Source organism: Sus scrofa, chromosome 15, assembly GCF_000003025.6.
Source record: "Sus scrofa isolate TJ Tabasco breed Duroc chromosome 15, Sscrofa11.1, whole genome shotgun sequence".
NCBI lineage: Eukaryota > Metazoa > Chordata > Mammalia > Artiodactyla > Suidae > Sus > Sus scrofa.
The window spans coordinates 96,973,663-96,991,899 of record NC_010457.5 but is presented as its reverse complement, the minus strand read 5'-3'; the positions used below and the strand labels follow the sequence as shown (position 1 = coordinate 96,991,899).

Here is an 18,237-nt window from a genome sequence, read left to right as displayed (position 1 = left end):
AATCAATGCAGTAGGAAACAAAGCAGCAACCCCCAGACACAGAAATTTGCTTTTGAAATTTACACTCACACACACCATATACTACATTTTTATCATATACATATATATATAAATATATATATAAAACTGAGATCATGGTGAACTCAGATTTTAGCTACCTTAATAATCAGTTTGTGCCCCAGATGTCAAGTTTTTCCCTATCCTCATAGCCTCTCACTGTCTATCTCATTCAAATCACTGCAAACATCAATCCCTTCACTGTTTTATTTTTCAGTCCTGTCACACTCATCATTTCAGGATTTTTGTTTTTAGTGTTATTAAAGATCATTTAAGGAAGAAGAGGAGAGGCTTCCATCACATATGTTTACCATTTCTTCTTTAGACAGTCAGTTGGCTTTGCTCTACTTCTGTGTAGACAAGCTTAGCTTCTCCTCTGTTTCAGCCCCTCCTCTGAGCTTTGGTTAACTCCATCAGTTTCTCCTACTTCTCCACTGAAAAAAGCACGGTCCTTTTCTTCAAAAACCCTGAGTATTGGGAGTTCCCGTCGTGGCGCAGTGGTTGACGAATCCGACTAGGAACCATGAGGTTGCGGGTTTGGTCCCTGCCCTTGCTCAGTGGGTTAACGATCCGGCGTTGCCGTGAGCTGTGGTGTAGGTTGCAGACGCGGCTCAGATCCCGCGTTGCTGTGGCTCTGGTGTAGGCCGGCAGCTACAGCTCCGATTCGATCCCTAGCCTGGGAACCTCCATATGCCGTGGGAGCAGCCCAAGAAATGGCAAAAAGACAAAGAAAAAAAAAAAAAAAAAAAAAAACCCTGAGTATTGGATCAATACCCAGAATCTAGAAACTCCCGTCTATCACAGATGACCCTATAAACAGATATGACTCTCAGACCAGAAACACAAGTGTACTAACAAAACATTGTTTCTCTTTGGGCCTTTTTACTGTAATCACGACTGTAATTTTACTTCTGTGCTACATGTCAAGGTTTTACAGCACATTAATGAGGCAGTTCCATATGTCACTGTGATGCCCCCTACTCCTCATCAACTGTTCAGGTCTGGCAATGCTCTGCCATAGTAAAAGAAATCTGTGATGAGCAGTCTAACTCTGATGCCTAGATGCACCAGGTAGCCATTCTTGTCTTATAGTTTCCCATATCCTTGGTGCTCCTACCAGAAAGCTGATCTCAAGACGTGTTACTCAGGGAAAAGCAGATCTCTCTGGACCTCACCCCTAGTACAGAAGAACCTGTTTCAGTTTGGGAAAAAATTTAATTCACCCACCAACCCTCCTATTCCTTATAGACTTAGTCTGTACCCACAGATCCTCTTCTTCCATTTGGCAAACTTAAATTCTCCCAGGAATTTATATTTTAGAAAACCAAAGCCAGTAAAAGTTGCAGGTTTTCTCATTGTCATTCCTGACACATAACTGAGGGAATTAAGTGGAAAATGTCATGCACTTGTGTGGGAAAGAAAGTAAGGGGAGGAATTAAAATAGAAATTAATATCTCAAAATAAGATCTATTCAGGAAAAAATATTCTTAAGAAAAACTGATCTTTCTTCACACACAAAAAAAGTTTGCTTCTCTGTGATAAAAAATTATTTTCTCTATATTATTACAAGTTCACTAAAATTATCCACTACCATCTTCTAGCAATACTAATTAGCCATAATAGCAACATGACATTTTTTATTTCGGCCATATAGATATAGCCCTTAAAAATGAACTCTTTCATACTAAAGATCATATTATTTAACCTTTAAATTGTAAGCATTAACTTGGGTCTGCCATTAAACAGATATTTAACAGTAATTTGTTGAATGGTCAATGATAGATGAGTTAAATTTAGAAGCTTAATACACAGATACTGACATTCATACATACACACACAAACACACACACAAGTGTTGGAAGTCTATAAAGTAACTGTTAAATAGAAATTCATTTTTTTCTTCCCTATTCATTACCTTGAACTGAGCATGAAATTTGCATAACTATTGCCAGGCGAATGGTGGCAACTGGTCAAGGTTTAATAGGCCCAATGGTTAGACTTGTTTTAGGCACTATTAGGAATGCACTAACAATTTGTTTGCAATTTTTGTATAAAATCTGCTATTTAGTGTAGTTTCAGTCTTGGCTTTTGAAAGGTTAAATAACTAAAATCATATTAAACATCAAACTTGTGCAAGACTATGATCACGTAATCACAATGATTACCATCTTACATAATCCACTTAATCAGTAATATGAATATGATTCAGAATTATCATTATCTGATTGTCCATTTTCAATTATAGATATAAATCAATAAAAATCTTACGTGCTTTATATGTTGGGATTATAAGCCAATTGAAGTAAAAATTAAATTAAAATTTACAACTCTGAAACATAGTTATAAACAAAAAAACTATATACAAATGTTCACAGATGATTCACTTGAAACAGCCAAAATCTGGAAATGCCCAAGAAGTCCCTCAGCAGGTGAATGGCTAAACAAACTGTGGTTTGTTTGTGACCCCATACCAGGGGTCAATACTTAGCAGTGAAAAGGAACAAACTATTGACATATGCCACAACCTGGATGGGTCTTCAGAGAACTATTTTAAATTTTAAAAAAAGCCAAACCTGAATGATAACATATTGGGTGATTCTACTTATATAACATTTTGAAATGACAACTTTTAGAAATGGAGAACAGATTGGTGATTCCCAAGAGCTAGAAAAAGTAGGGGTTGAAGACAGCAGAAAGGTTACAGAATGACAACTGAATCTTTGTTGTGGTGGAATTCTTTAGCATTTTGACTGTGGTAGTAGATACATGCACCTACACATGTCATAAAACTATATAGAACTAAATATAGACACACACAAATGTGTAATAAGTAAAACTGAGGAACTCTGGATAAGATGGTGGATGGTATCCATGTAAATATCGTGGTCGTGACATTGCCAGATGATCTACAATATATTACCATTGAGGGAAATGGATTTAAGGGTACATGGGATCACTCTATTATTTTCTACATTTGTGTGTGAATCAATAATCATCTCAATAAAATTAAATTAAAAAACAATACTTAAAAACTAGTGATTGCTATTGCAAGAGTGAAGTGCAATAAGAAATTATAAAAGCTATTAATTTTATATTAAAATCATTAGTAATCACTTTAAAATAGAGAAATAGATTGACAATACAAGTGTTAAGAGAGCCTGTATGTGAAACGATTTAAGCATAATACTTTCGTGATTTAAAAATTATTTGCAAAAAAATTATAACGAAAAAAGAATAAGCAGATTAAATAATGCAAATCCTTGTAGAATTGTCTGTTCTACTCCTATGCCATAATCATTTAAACAATCTATAAAAATGATTAGATTTAGTTATTTAATTAAATTTAGTTCCTAAGTCAAGTGAGGGAAGAAGAAAAACATAATCCCCCAGATTGTAAATGACTACATCCTTGATCAAACTTTTTCAATCCAGATATAATAAAGAACATAAAATATATCAAAAAAAGAAGGAAATGTTTGGGGAAAATATAATATCCCCAAGATACATCATTTGCAATTAACATCACTTGAAAGTAAATTAGTATTTAATAAAAAATATTCATTAATTATTTAATGAATAAAGTGATCACAAAATAAATGTATTGGTTGAAAGTCCTGAGAAATTCATGGTTTCTGCTCTGCAATATCAAACTTAAAACTTGACTACTGAAAGTTTAAAAATAAACCTGCAATAAAAATTTAATATTTTTCACTAAATCATAGATTTATTTTTGCTTTTTAAAAAAATAAAAGTATAGTTGATTTACAATGTTTCTTCAATTTCTGTTGTACAGTAAAATGACTCTATCATCCCTGTGCTATACAGTAGGACCCCATTGTCCAAAATTTTTTAGATGCATGTATCTAGGAATTTGGAAGGCAAATATTTTAGTTATCCTATGAAGATCATTAGATCTTGATGACTAATCTTGATTAGTTCAGAGATGACTAAAAATCTACAATGATTTTTCCAATGCTTAACATATGTATGCCATAGTATATAGCAACACTACTCAATATATGCTGTTCATACCAATCACGTGAAAATATTTGGTAAATTGCAGATATTGATTTAGTACATCTGGAGTAGGCCAGGGATTCTATATCTCTAACAAGGTTCCTGGAGAAGCCAAATATGCTCATCTGAGTACACATTTTATTTTTATTGTATTGTATTGTATTTTTAATTTTATTTAAGTGTAGTTGAATTACAATGTTGAATTAGTTTCAGATGTACATCAAAGTAAATGTTACACATATACATATATTTTAAGTAGCAACATTGTCGGAGATACAGGTTCTAAGCAGTTATTTTTTTCCTTATGAGTTTTGTAGACATACTGAGGAGACAAGCTATAAAGACATGAAATAATGCTCTGTTAGGGCTGAACATCTCAGTAACTTAGTCTGTATAGAAAAACATTGGAAAGGAGAAATCAGGTTTCTACTTTCTATTGTCCAGATTTCCTTGATAGATATTGCTCTTTTGTGTTGTGTTATACCAATTAAAGCCAAAGGAAACAAGCAAAATTAACATAATTACAAATTAATGAATTTTGTGATTTTAAGAAAAGAACAGGAACCAGAAACACCAAGAAAGTGAATTTGAATTATACCAACCACTGAGAAGCTTAGGAAAATATGGGGACAGTCTCCAAGAAAGGAGAATCTGAGACAAACTAATTCCAGAAAATAAGATATTCTTTAGGAAATGGGTGCAAGAAAATGTCCCACTAATGAATAGGAGAAACAATAAATAAGAGAAAAAATAAACTTGACTAAATTGAAAATTGATGCTATTAAAGCCTGAAACTTAAATGGGTAATTAGGTCAGGTTACTAGAAATAAATAGGAAAAAAGCCTACTCTTTTGATAAAAAGGACAAGAAAGGACAAAAGTAAATTTAAATGCAACTTGCAAAAATAAAGAGCAAGGAAACAATCTTAGAGAAGTCTAGTAACAGAACTCAAGATAAGTAAAAGATGGAAAATGCCCACTACGAAAAAATGAAACAGCTATCTTTTTACAAACAAAATCTGCAATCAAAAAATTTAAAAGATTTGGGGAAAGAAACAAAAAGAAATAAGAGAACTTAAGGAATGGGAGAAAATAGTTTCAGATGATGCAACCGACAAGGGCTTAATCTCTAAAATATGTAAATAACTTATACAACTCAACAGCAAAAAAGCCAACAACCCAATGGAAGATATACAGATGGCCAATAAACACTTGAAACAATGCTCAATATCACTAATTATTAGAGAAATGCAAATCAAAACGACCATGAGATACCACCTCACACCAGTAAGAATGGCCATCATTAATAAATCCACAAATAACAAATGCTGGAGGGGATGTGGAGAAAAGGGAACCCTCCTGCACTGTTGGTGGGAATGTAAGCTGGTACAACCACTAGGGAGAACAGTATGGATGTACCTTAGAAATCTTCACCTAGAACTACCATATGACCCAGCAATCCCACTCTTCAACATATATCCAGACAAAACACTTCTTAAAAAAGACACATGCACCCGCATGTGCATTACAGCACTATTCACAATAGCCAAGACATGGAATCAACCTAAATGTCCATGGACAGATGATTGGATCAAGAAGATATGGTGTATATATACACAATGGAATACTATCTCAGCCATAAAAAGAACAAAATAATGCCATTTGCAGCAACATGGATGGAATTAGAGATTCTCATCATGAGTGAAGGGAGTCAGAAAGAGAAAGCCAAATACCATATGGTATCACTTAAATCTGGAATCTAATATATGGCACAAATGAACCTTTCCACAGAAAAGAAAATCATGGACTTGGAGAATAGACTTATGGTTGCCAAGGGGAAAGGGTAGGGAGTGGGAGGGACTGGGAGCTTGGGGTAAATAGATGCAGAATGTTTTTTGTGATGGATTAGCTATGGGATCCTGCTGTGTAACACTGGGAACTCTGTCCAGTCACTTATGATGGAACACTTAATGTGAGAAAAAAGAATGCATACATGTATGTGTAGCTGGATCATCATAATGTAAAGTAGGGAAAAAAAGAAAAAGAAAAAAATATATATATATATATGTTAAAAAAAGAAAAGAAAAAGAAAAATGGGCAAAAGACCTGAATAGACATTTCTCCAAAGAAGATATACAGATGGCAAACAAGCACATGAAAAAATGCTCAACATCACTGATCATTAGAGAAATGCAAATCAAAACTACTATGAGGTACCACCTCACACTAGTCAGAATGGCCGTCATTAATAAATCCACAAATAACAAATACTAGAGGGGATGTGGAGAAAAAGGAACCCTCCTGTACTGTTGGTGGGAATGTAAGCTGGTACAACCACTAGGGAGAACACTATGGAGGTACCTGGGAAAAATAAATATGGAACTACCAGCAACGATCCAGCAATCCCACTCCTGGGCATACCTCCAGAGAAAACTTTCATTGAAAAAGATACATGCACCCTATGTTCACTGCAGCACTATTCACAATAGCCAAGACATGGCAACAACCTGAATGTCCACAACAGCTGATTGGATTAGGAAGATGAGTTATATATACACAATGGAATATTACTCAGCCATTAAAAAAAATAATGCAATGGCAACAACATGTAGGGAACTAGAGACTCTCATCCTAAGTGAAGTAAGTCAGAAAGAGAAAGACAAATACCATATGATATCACTTATATCTGGAATCTAACACAAGGCACAAATGAACATTTCCACAGAAAAGAAACTCATGGACTTGGAGAACAGACTTGTGGTTGCCAAGGGGGAGGGGGAGGGAGTGGGAGAGACTGGGAATCTGGGATTAATAGATGCAAACTATTGCCTTTGGAATGGATAAGGAATGAGATCCTGATGTATAGCACTGGGAACTATATTTAGTCAATTATGATGGAGGATGTGAGAAAAAAAAACGTATATATGTGTGTATGACTAGGTCACTTTGCTGTACAGTAGAAAATTGACAGAACACTGTAAACCAGTTATACTGGAAAAAATAAAAATCATTTAAAAAAAGATTAAAGGAGACTAAAGAGATACAAAAAAAATTTTTTAAATGTGGAACTTAGATCAATCTGCATACCTCTGGAAGAGTGAAATCATGTTGAATAGCTTAAAAATGTATTAATTTTCTGGAGTTCCCATCATGGCTCAGTGGTTAACAAATCCCACTAGGAACCACGGGGCTGTGGGTTTGATCCCTGTCCTTGCTGGATGGGTTGATGATCCAGCACTGCCGTGAGCTGTGGTGTAGGTTGAAAGCTTGGCTTGGATCCCATGTAGCTGTGATTCTGGTGTAGGCCAGCGGCTACAGCTCTGGTTAGATCCTAGCCCTGGAACCTCCATATGCTGCGGGTGCAAACCTAGAAAAGGCAAAAAGACCAAAAAAAAAAAGTATTAATTTTCTAATTATTTTTCTAAAGTATCAAACTATTTTAAAATTATACAAAATAATTTTTGGGTAAGAGGGTGTGAACTGAAGTTTGGCACTTGCATCAGTCTCTACATGGAGTAAAAAACTTGAGCCACTGCAGCACCCCCTGAGTGGACCTCAGGGTTGTGCTCTGGGAAAACTGGAAGAACAGGTCTTCAGGTAGTCAGGTAGTTTTAGGAGGAGATTTTATAGGCCCAATTCTTGCATCTCCTCATATCTATAAAAACATTCAAATCCTTCATGGTGATGCCTGTTCCTTTTGGACTCGTAGTAACTTTCAGGAGATGAGCAACAAATTTTGTAAACTGTGTATGCTGCATGCACCTTCCCCTCACATTTATCATATCCTGATATTCCTCCTTTTCCTCCTTGGGTGGTATTCCAGCCTGGTCTGTAGTTAAGGGTTAAGAATGTCTCCAAGGGTGAGAGCCAGTGAGTCCTGCAGGCTGTGAAAACTGAGGATACTGGCCCTGATAGCAGAGGTACACATCAAAGGAATGATTTCAGTGAGCCCAGGCTCACTTTTGTTATTACTCTCTGCCCTTTGTTGCAAAAACTCCTATAAATCCTAGCTCCTCCCTCACTGCCTTGGAGAGTTTTCTCAGGGCTACCTGATATGCTGCTGTCTCCCAGGCTTAGGTCCTAATTTTGCCCCAAATAATACAATTCTCAACTGTCAGGTTGTATTTTTTTTTTTTTTTTTAGTCAACAAGAGGTTCAATATCATAACATATAAATGAAAAAAAAAGTTACACCAAAGAATAATTTGGGGTTGCAGTAAATGAGAAATATGTTTGAAACATCCATCATAATTTATACCTGGGAAGGAATTCCCAAATCTAAAATGTAGAAAAATAAAAATATATGTGTTTTCAAGAAACGTATGTATTATGGGTTTAGAAAATACATAAATAAACCAGTCCCACGTAATCCTGGTAAAATAACCCCTGCCCTTGGGAAGCAGGTGTTGTGACTGAATGATGATTTACAGATGAACAAATACATACTTCATACATACGGAAAAAATAGAAAATTGAGAAACTGGTATAAAGACTTAAAAAATGGTTTCCCTAACATAATAATACACAATGAATCTGACTTATTTGTATAGGTCATGAGATATCAAATCCAGAGAGAGAATTTCAGAAAAAAATAATGTATAGTGAACCCAAATACAGGACCATAAAATGGGCAATTTGACAAATTGGCAGAATTTCTTATGGTAGGAAAATATAGAGATTGATCATGGTAGATAGCTTGAAAATAGCCAGCTAGCTAGCAGATAAATGATAGATAGGTGATAGATAGGAAAAAGTGATTATATCAGATTAATTTATAAGCCCATTTGAATAGCATGGCTATGTGAATGTGACACAGTTGGAGTCCCAGCCACACTCTTAACACTCACTGGTCTAGCATTTGTCAGTAACGTTTAACTGCAAGCATCTGTGACTCTCCATCCCAGGGCCTTCTCTAGGCTCACACATATGGGTAGGATGGTACCACCTGACATAATCCTCTTGGGGGCAGTCCTCTGCCAGTGATAGATGGAGCATGGGAAGGTAGATAGCTTAGCTTCCTTGTCCCTTAGATGGGAAAATTCTGCATATAGATTGTACATAGTCCTTCAAAGTTCCTAACAGAGATGGGCTTCAGTTTTGCATGGCGGTAGCCTAACTGTCCTCCTTAACTCACTTAATGTTTTTTCCCTACCAGTGAATCCTGGACCACCTCCCAAAGTGCCTCCTTTGTGTTTAAATTCTTGCCTCCATGTCTTCTAGAGGACCTCACATATGACATAGTGTCAGTCTATATCCAAACCATTCTCAACAATATTAAAAATTATCAACAATCTGATAGGATATGTTTATTTTATTGGCATTTAAGAAAACACTAGAGAATTTCACACATTTCCTTGCTTTTTGTTCCCTTCAAATGTGTCTTTTTTGCTTCTCATTAGACTATTTTTTTTCTATTTTAATGAAGAATTCACTTATTGATCTGAAAGATCACAATTTATTAAGGAAATAAATCATTTGATTATAATTTGCTTTAAAGTGCTTGTATTATGTGCTTGAGATATGTACATTTATGTATCATGGATTTGCCCTTCCAGGTTTATTGATTATGTAACCAAATCAAACTTTTTTCTATTTTTTTATGTTTATTTTTTATTTTATAAATAAAATTGGGGTATAGTTGATTTACAGAATTTATTAGATTTAGGTTTACAGCCAAGTGAATAATTTATATATATTCATATATCTATTCTTTTTTTCCCATATTGATTCATTGAGTAGTCCTCCCCGTGCTCTACAATAAGCCCCTATTAATCTCCCCTTTATACAGTCAAATATTTAATTATGATTTCCGATTTCTGTCACCTACTAAAGAAATACCTTTGTATTCAAGGCTTGTATAAGGAAAAGACACTAACAATGGTTTAGCACATCACTCAACTGTAAATGGCACGTGTATAATCATAATAATATAATCAAAATACTGGATTTCAATCTAACCAAAATTTCCATAAAACTCTGTTAGGAAGATAGTGGGGTGGAAAGTGAGTTATCGTGTGAGACAGGAATAGGAAAGAAAGTTAAGTCCTCTCTCCCTACTATGATTTCTAAGGCATAACTTAAAATTGAAAAAATCATGATACTCCAGAGACATATGGAGATGAATATTAAATAATCAGCTAACATAAGTCAAATTGATTGTCTCTACCGTTTAGTTTTGCTTGCTGAACTATTGCATAGCTATTGAATTTTATAAAGCATATACTCATCTAATTTTAATTAAAATAAAACAACCAAACAAAAAGTGAACAGTTAGGGTTATATGCATTAATTCGTGATAAGCTACTTTACTCTGTTCCTTTGATACTTATTTTTTTAGCTGATTTTATTTGCAAATGATTTCAATTTTGCTTTCTCAGTTTGGCTAGTTATAATTCAATTCCGTTTGCTAAATGGCCTATGTCTAGAAATGATAAAGACTGACATTCTTATATTGTTTTGCTTCTAAAGGAAATGTTCCTATTTCTTCCTAGTAAACATAATACATCCCTTTAGGAAAAAACAAATCTTTCTAGCTCTATTTTACTAATGAGTTTTGTCAGGACTGGTTTTCAATGTTATCAAATAGATTTTGGGCATAAAAATTTAATCATGCACCCTTTTTCATTTAACCTATTAATACGGTGAATTAAAATAGTATTAAGGCACCATACAATTCTCAAGAATATCAGGATAAGGATGGAACTGGAGAGGCTGATTTTGGTGTACTGCTGGAATCTATCTAATATTTTTGTCTATAAATATTTTTATGCTGTCTTTTCTGCAGTTTAGATTTAAAAGTTCTAGCCTTCCTAAAATAAGTGAAATGTTTTCTTTCATTTTCTATGCTCTAATATTATTTAAACAGCAGCAAATTAAGTATTTAAAACTATTTGGACTTAAAAATTTAATTTGTTTCACTTGCTTAGGAGCTTATACATAAGGAGAATTAAGATAGATACAATTTTATTTAACATCTTTGGAGTTTAGGGTCAATTTTTTAAGATTTTTGAAATCTATATTTTTCTAAAAATATGGGTATATTTATCCAGACTTTCAATTCCAGCAGCATACTAGTGGTTAAAAATCACTTTAAAATATCAATTTTTATTTCTCCTCTCTTTGTGAATATGTACTTTTTTATTCAAAATTAATAAATATATGTATTTTCTCTTAATTAATCTAAGTTATAACTAATCTCATTACTTTTAAAGAATTAGTTCTTAAATTGATGGGTTTTGTTTTCTTACTTTAAAAAAATTTCAATAATTAATGTCTTTCTTCTCTGTCCTAAATATCCTTTTTTCCCTCAGATTTGTAAGTTTGTTCTAATGATTTTGCTTTTTTGTTATGAAAGCACTAAGGCTGTGATTTTTTCATATAATACTATTTAATGTCCTCATTGCATTTATTTTTTAGAATCGGTATTTTGTCAGACTTTTTCATTTGTGGTTCCTATATTTTGATTTGTCTTCAGTTAACTGGATCATATCTTACTGTTTCCGGTTTGTCTTATTCTGAATCTGAAGCACAGGCAGGCCTACAGACTGGTGTGGCACAGTTCCACATTCGCCATCCCGACACACAACAAGGTGAGTGTATCCATGGGCTATTGGTGTAAAACCCTGAGCTCTTGCCCTTGGAAGAACTTCTTGCTGCTGGCTTTGTATGTAAATTGACCAGACACCCAATTCTCAGAGTACTTTCTTCCTTCAAAGCCATCTAACTCTTAAGCTCCCTTCTAGCTACAGTGAACTTGCATTTGCATTTTTAAGTATTTCCTTTGTCCTGACCTGCTGCATAAGCCTGAAGGCTCACAGAAACTGATATATTTGTCTTCAAATTCAAAGATTTTACCAGGAAGTGGCTTGGAATTAATTTTTTTTTAGTACACAAAGTGACTTCCTTTCAACTAACTCCATGTCTTTCATTACATAAAAATGTTAGTTATTATATTATTGAATTCGTGTCCATTTCATTTGTTTGGATTTATTTTGCAAAACTACAGGTGTCTTATCTTCTTCCACCTCTGTCTATTCTCTTTTCTCTGTTGCTTTTCATATTTTTATTGTTTATCCTTGTATTCCGTATGTTTGTTCTTGAGGCTATGATCAAGTTCACTAATTTGCTTGTTGTTGTGGCTGCTATTTGCTTGTTTATTTTATTTTATTTTATTCTGCATATCCATTCTGCATCTTGCTACATATAAATATTTTAAAGTTGTTAGTATCATTATTTCTTTTTGTAACCCTGCAAAATCATTTTTTTCATCTCCTTCTGTTGCTTTATCAATTTCTATTTCATTTAGTCTATATTTTCTTTAATTTCTTTGAAAGCATAATTTATTCAGGAATAGTATTTTCAACTCTTTTTCTAGAATAAATCTGAGATACTCTTTTATGTGATCTGTTCTGCTTCTTATACTTTGCTCTACTTTGTATTGGTGCCATGTATGTGTTTTTGTTTTTTTTCTCCTTTTTATTGTTTATCTTTAAACATGGAAAATCCTGTCTCACGTTGACCATTTCTCCAAAAACAGTGTGAGTACAATATCCTTGAATACCCTTTGAGTGTTCCCCTTAGCACTTTGTTAAAAGAAACACTATTCTTGCTTTCTCATTTTTTCATGAGCAGACTTCTCAGCAGAGGCAATACAAAAAGTAAACTCCTGGGCCCTCTCTTCTCTTGCTTCAATCAACCAAACCTTCATTAATACTAGGAACACTGACAGTTCTGGTCACTCCATCAAGTGAGATTAATGTGTTAGAGGTTATTGTTTGTGTGGCTCCAACTCTGAGACCTATTTCACTGTTAATGGCAAGTCTCCTCTATAATGTATGCTCCCCATCACTCTCCCTCCAGCTGCTTTTCCTGCAATTGGGTGAATAAAATCAATTCAACTAGATAAGTTACAAGAAGGCTGATTTGTTCCTGGGCCCAACCTTGATCTTCAATACAGGGGAAAAATTAGTGGTAACTAAATTTCCCTTATATAGTCCGGATGTATCATTTGATTCAGAGTCAATTAACTGAAAAATAAATTTTAAAAATAAAATTTAAAAATCAGACATTTGTTAGTTAGGTTTCCTTTAAACCTTGAACTTTTTTGGGGGGTGTCTTTTTTTTTTAGAGCCATGCCCGCAGCATATGGAAGTTCCCAGGCTAGGGTTCAATTTGGAGCTGTAGCTGCCAGCCTACACCAGAGCCACAGCAATGCAAGATCCAAGCCGTGGCTGCAACCCACACTGCAGCTCGTGGCAATGCTGGATCTTTAACACACAGAGCAAGGCTAGGGATGGAGCCTGCATCCTCATGGATACTGGTTGGGTTCATTACCGCTGAGCCAGAATGGGAATTCCAAATGTTGAACTTGATAATATAAATTGTCCATTCTCCTTATTTGATTAAAAAAGATGAAAAGGGATCTGGGGATGCAGGAGGATAAATTATAGAATCTCATGAGAATTCTTAATGGGAATTTTTGTATACTACTATTTTCTAGGAGTACATTTTCTATATTTTCAGTTGAGAATATACCATCTTCCATGAATAATGGTATATGAGTGTGAGGTGCCTTTCAGAATTCCTTTGTTTTCCCACTTCTGGGTCACCCCTCACTCTAATAGGTAAACTAAGAGACTACACAGCAAGCAAAGAAAAGCCAAGATATTCTTATGGAGATATAAGTGTGATTCTTATTGGTAACACATATAGACATGACACCCGAGTCCCAAAACACTGTATATAAAGCAATGAGACACTGATAATTTTCTTCTTCCAGTTAAAATGAAATTATAAATTACATAAACTACATATACTGAGAAGGATAATAAATGCATACTAGCAAAGAATATAGGAGCTAAAAGAAAGTGACAAAATTATTCATACTGGTAAAATTAATCTGGAAAATCTTTTTGATAAATTCAAATTTTATATCAGAATTTTAAGAAAGAGTGATATAACTACTAGAAGGATAGGGTAAAAATTCTTATTAAAAGAAAAGGACTGAGAAGAGAATAACATTCAATTATTGTTGGGAGAATAATAAAGGTTAAAATACAAGAAGCTTATATTAAGCTTATACAAATGTTTGTTGAATTGTAGAGCAGTCTTAATCTTCTCTATCTCCAGAGACTAAAGAATAAATTGTTTAAAATGACTAAGATAAATTTAGAATCAAAATAATTAAAATGGTATATGTTAAATCCCTGAACATATGTAATACTTTATAAGATGCTAAATAGAGACCTAAATCCAACATTCAAAAGGAGATATCTACCCTCTAAAAATATATATTTTCAAATGAAAGTACATAAATGCCTAAGCAAATATATCAGAAGCATGTGACTGGAAGTAGGCTGTGATTAAGAGTTGTGGGGTTTTTTGTTTGTTTGTTTGTTTTGCTTTTAGCGAGGGCCTCACTCGAGGCATATGGAAGTTCCCAGACTAGGGGTTGAAACAGAGCTGCAGCCACCAGCTTACATCACAGCCACAGAAAAGCAGGATCCGAGCTGTGTCTACAACCTACACCACAGCTCATGGCAACAACGGATCCTTAACTCATTGAGCAATGTCAGGGACTGAACCTTAATCCTCATGGATACTGGCCAGACTTGTAACCCACCGAGCCACAACAGGAGCTCAGTGGGTTACAAGGGAGAAGAGCATTACTTTACAGTAGTACTTATCTGCTTTAAATGTGGATAAATAAAATTTCTTTGTAGTTCCCTGTAGCACAAGCAGGTAAAGGAGGTGGCATTGTCACTGCAGCTGTTCAGGTCACTGCTGTGATGTGTGTTCCCTCTCTGGCCCCAAAATTTCGACATGCCAAAAAGAAATATGAGAAATATAAAATATATAAATAAAATCTCTCAAGGAACTATGAAACATTGTTGTCATCAACAAAAAATAGAGGCAGTGCTGAATAATCCACCAAGCTCTTCTCTTGGCATTTTTTCCCCACCCTCTAAGGATTCCAACCACTCAGACTTCCCAAGTCCTTAGTCAGTGTCTCTCATTCCAGAAAATGGTTTAAGAACCTTTGCTATGATTATATTCCATTGACTGTCTTGAGGAAACCAGTAATATCTTATCCAAGGACATATGCCAAGCAGTTCACAGTAGGCCTTTAATTCAAATACCTTTCTGTGAATTACATCAAAACTTTTTTCTATTCATTGAGGACTACAGATTTCTGAACAGGCCTAGTACAGATATAAATGAATATTTCTGTCTATTAATACTGCTACAATCGGAAACTGAACTTTCAAATTAGAACTAGAAATTCTAAATCTCCTAGAGAATAACTATGTCTCCTTCATTTTCCTGCAATCAACTGTTAGGATGGACATGTCAAAGAATCATTGTGGGGGTTTTTTTTTTTTTTTTTTTCTTTCACTTTTAAACATTTAATTTTCTTCTTGTTTAAATCTAAATAAATACTTCTTGATTAGGAAGGACATCTGGATATTTGAACAGGTGGTTGGAGAAGATTATGAAATAGCTTCTCAGGAAAACATTCCTAACTAGATACACAACCATCTGTCATTATTGTTAAAAATTCTTATGTGTAGGAAAAATTATAAAATGAGCTCTTAATGGCCCACATATTGATATTTTCAACAATAAAACTATGGGTCAGGTAAAAAGAGAGATATATTAAATAACCCAAGCTACTTTTGAACAGAGAAATTTTTCTGTCAGAAATGTCCACACTAAGCACCATAAACTCTAAAATTAGGATGCTAATACATATGATTAATTAAAAGGTACTTTGGCAAATACAATTGATAAATTCTTAGTTAAAGTAAACAAGTTTTTTTCCTATTTATTTTATATTAGAAATCCTCAGAGCCTTTAAGATATCAATGTATAATATAACTAGCTAAATAAGAAGTGAATTCTGGAGAAAACTGATCATTTTGAACTAGAAGGGTGACAATTTAGCCAGAATTCCAAATAAGAAACATCAACTTTATACCATTTCCAAAATATTTTCATGATTCAGAGATTGAAGTAATGACACATAAACTAGCAACACGATAGGCTAGTGTGGCTCTCCCCTACCCTGAAAAGTAGATAGTTACTCTGAGGTTCTGATCCTGTGTGTTCCTTCCTATCACTACGTTATTTTAGAAAGAAAAGATCTGAACAGTAAGTACCAGAAGAGAAACAATGAATGTGTATATTCTGGATGAGGTAATTCCCACATAATACAGCATTGTAGACCAGGAACAGAGAAAAGGAATCACGTAGCAGAGCGTGCTTGAAATCCTGGTTTGACAGGAGCTCTATCAGTGCAGAAACAGATGGGGGTGGAGGGGGTTGCTGTCTCAGTAGGGCCCAGAGTACACTGGGTTCTAGCCCAGCAAAACAGATGAACAGGATTGGGAGTCGTGCAGATTAACCTAAGAATGCAATGTTGGGAACTAAATTAACATGCGAGACAGTTAAAAGCAACAAAACTAATATCAAAAAACATTGGATCAGAGACATAGCCGCAGACTTTTTTGTGTATTTTGACAGTTTGTTATCATATAAAGACTCTTTAGAGATATTTTTCCTTGTTGGAGTAAATATACTCTAACTAATATCAGTTAGATGAGTAAAACAATTTTTTAAGTATTCTCCTTTGATTTTATTAAATATTATATTTTAGCTGCAGAACATTTAATTTAACTGAATATATAAAGAAGATATAGTAATTGTGTGTTGTTTTGTTTGTTTGTTTGTTTTGGCTGCACCCACAGGCATATGGTTGTTCCCCAGCCAGGGATTGAATCTGAGCCACAGCTGCAACCCACGCCACAGCTGTGTCAATGCCTGATCCTTAGCCCCCTGGCCACAGTGGGAACACAAAGAGCAATTGTTTAGATTAAGCGAAATCTGAATTAACAGTGGATGTCTCAGCTGATATATCCAATACTTTAGGCTGCTGTCAAAATAGAAAGTTAATAATGAGAAGGATATCAGTCTCCTTTTACTTTATGCTAATTAGACCATGATGGGAGTTCCCTGTTCAGCCTATTTCAAGAAGGCCCTTAACAAATTAAAATGTGGCCAAATTGGTGAAGACTGTAAATCATTTATCAGTGATTATAGGTTTAAGTATGGACTAGACAATCATTTAATAGGGCTATTGTGTAGTAAATTTTTTTACTCAACAAGCTTTGTTTGAGGACCTAATCTGATTAGTTTTTAGAACAATATAAAATCAATGGACTAGGTCTTTTGAAATGATAGACACTTATACACAAAAAAGAGTGACATAAGGTACATTGCAGTAAGTTTCATCACATAAACTCATATCTACATATTTGTGCTACCGAGAACAACTAAATAAATATTTTTTCTTTGGGTTCTTTGTTCTTGAAGTTATAACAAATTGGGAAAATGCCGTGAATTTTTTTTCAAAGTTTTTTGATTTAACAATTCTTTTTCAAACTATTTGTCATTATCATGCCCCAAGGAGAAAATCAATTTAATTAATTAATTTTAATTTAATTTAATATTTACCTAATGAAAAATTAATATTAGGAAAGCAGATCTTGTCAAATATAGTTGAGCTTAGAGGACCACAAGCCACTGTAATATCTAAGATTTTTTTCTGTCTTATCACCTCACCCAAAACAGTTTTTCCCTCTTGGGGATAATATCTTTCCCATTGAGAATTTATGCTTTATCAAATCCATTCTTTATAGATTCACTCAAAACTTATTAATTCCCATTTCCCAACTTTTATTCATATTGTACCTTCAGCTAGCATTATTCTTTTTTCCATCTTTTAATTTATATAGAACATTCCCACATCAAAGAAACAATTCTAATCTCCCTTTTCTTGTGAGCATTTATGGTAATACATATTTCAATAAATTTTACTAAAAAATATTTAAATGTATTTTGTCTGTTTGTGCCATTAAATGTATTTATTTTAAAGTAATTTTTTTATTGTGATCATCAAATAAGACCATGTGTGTAAAGCACATATAAGTGGACACATAAGAGCATGGCAAGGAGTTCCATCATGGCTCAGTGGTTTATGAACCCAGCTAGCATCCATGAAGTCGTGGGTTCAATCCTGGCCTTGCTCAGTGGGTTAAGGATCCGGCCTTGCAGAGAGCTGTGGTGTAGGTCACAGATGCAGCTCAGATCCCATGTTGCTGTGGCTC

The 18,237-nt window shown here is 34.3% G+C and overlaps 1 long non-coding RNA gene across 1 annotated transcript in view; it reads left to right on the top strand.

Annotated features, from left to right (window-relative positions):
* The window catches only part of LOC106506313, a 118,543-nt gene that overhangs the window by 96,659 nt on the left and 3,647 nt on the right, over positions 1–18,237 (top strand). Inside the window, exon 2 of the long non-coding RNA XR_002339152.1 lies at positions 11,547–11,661. This is a non-coding gene — a long non-coding RNA (uncharacterized LOC106506313). The remainder of the gene's footprint in view (positions 1–11,546; positions 11,662–18,237) is intronic.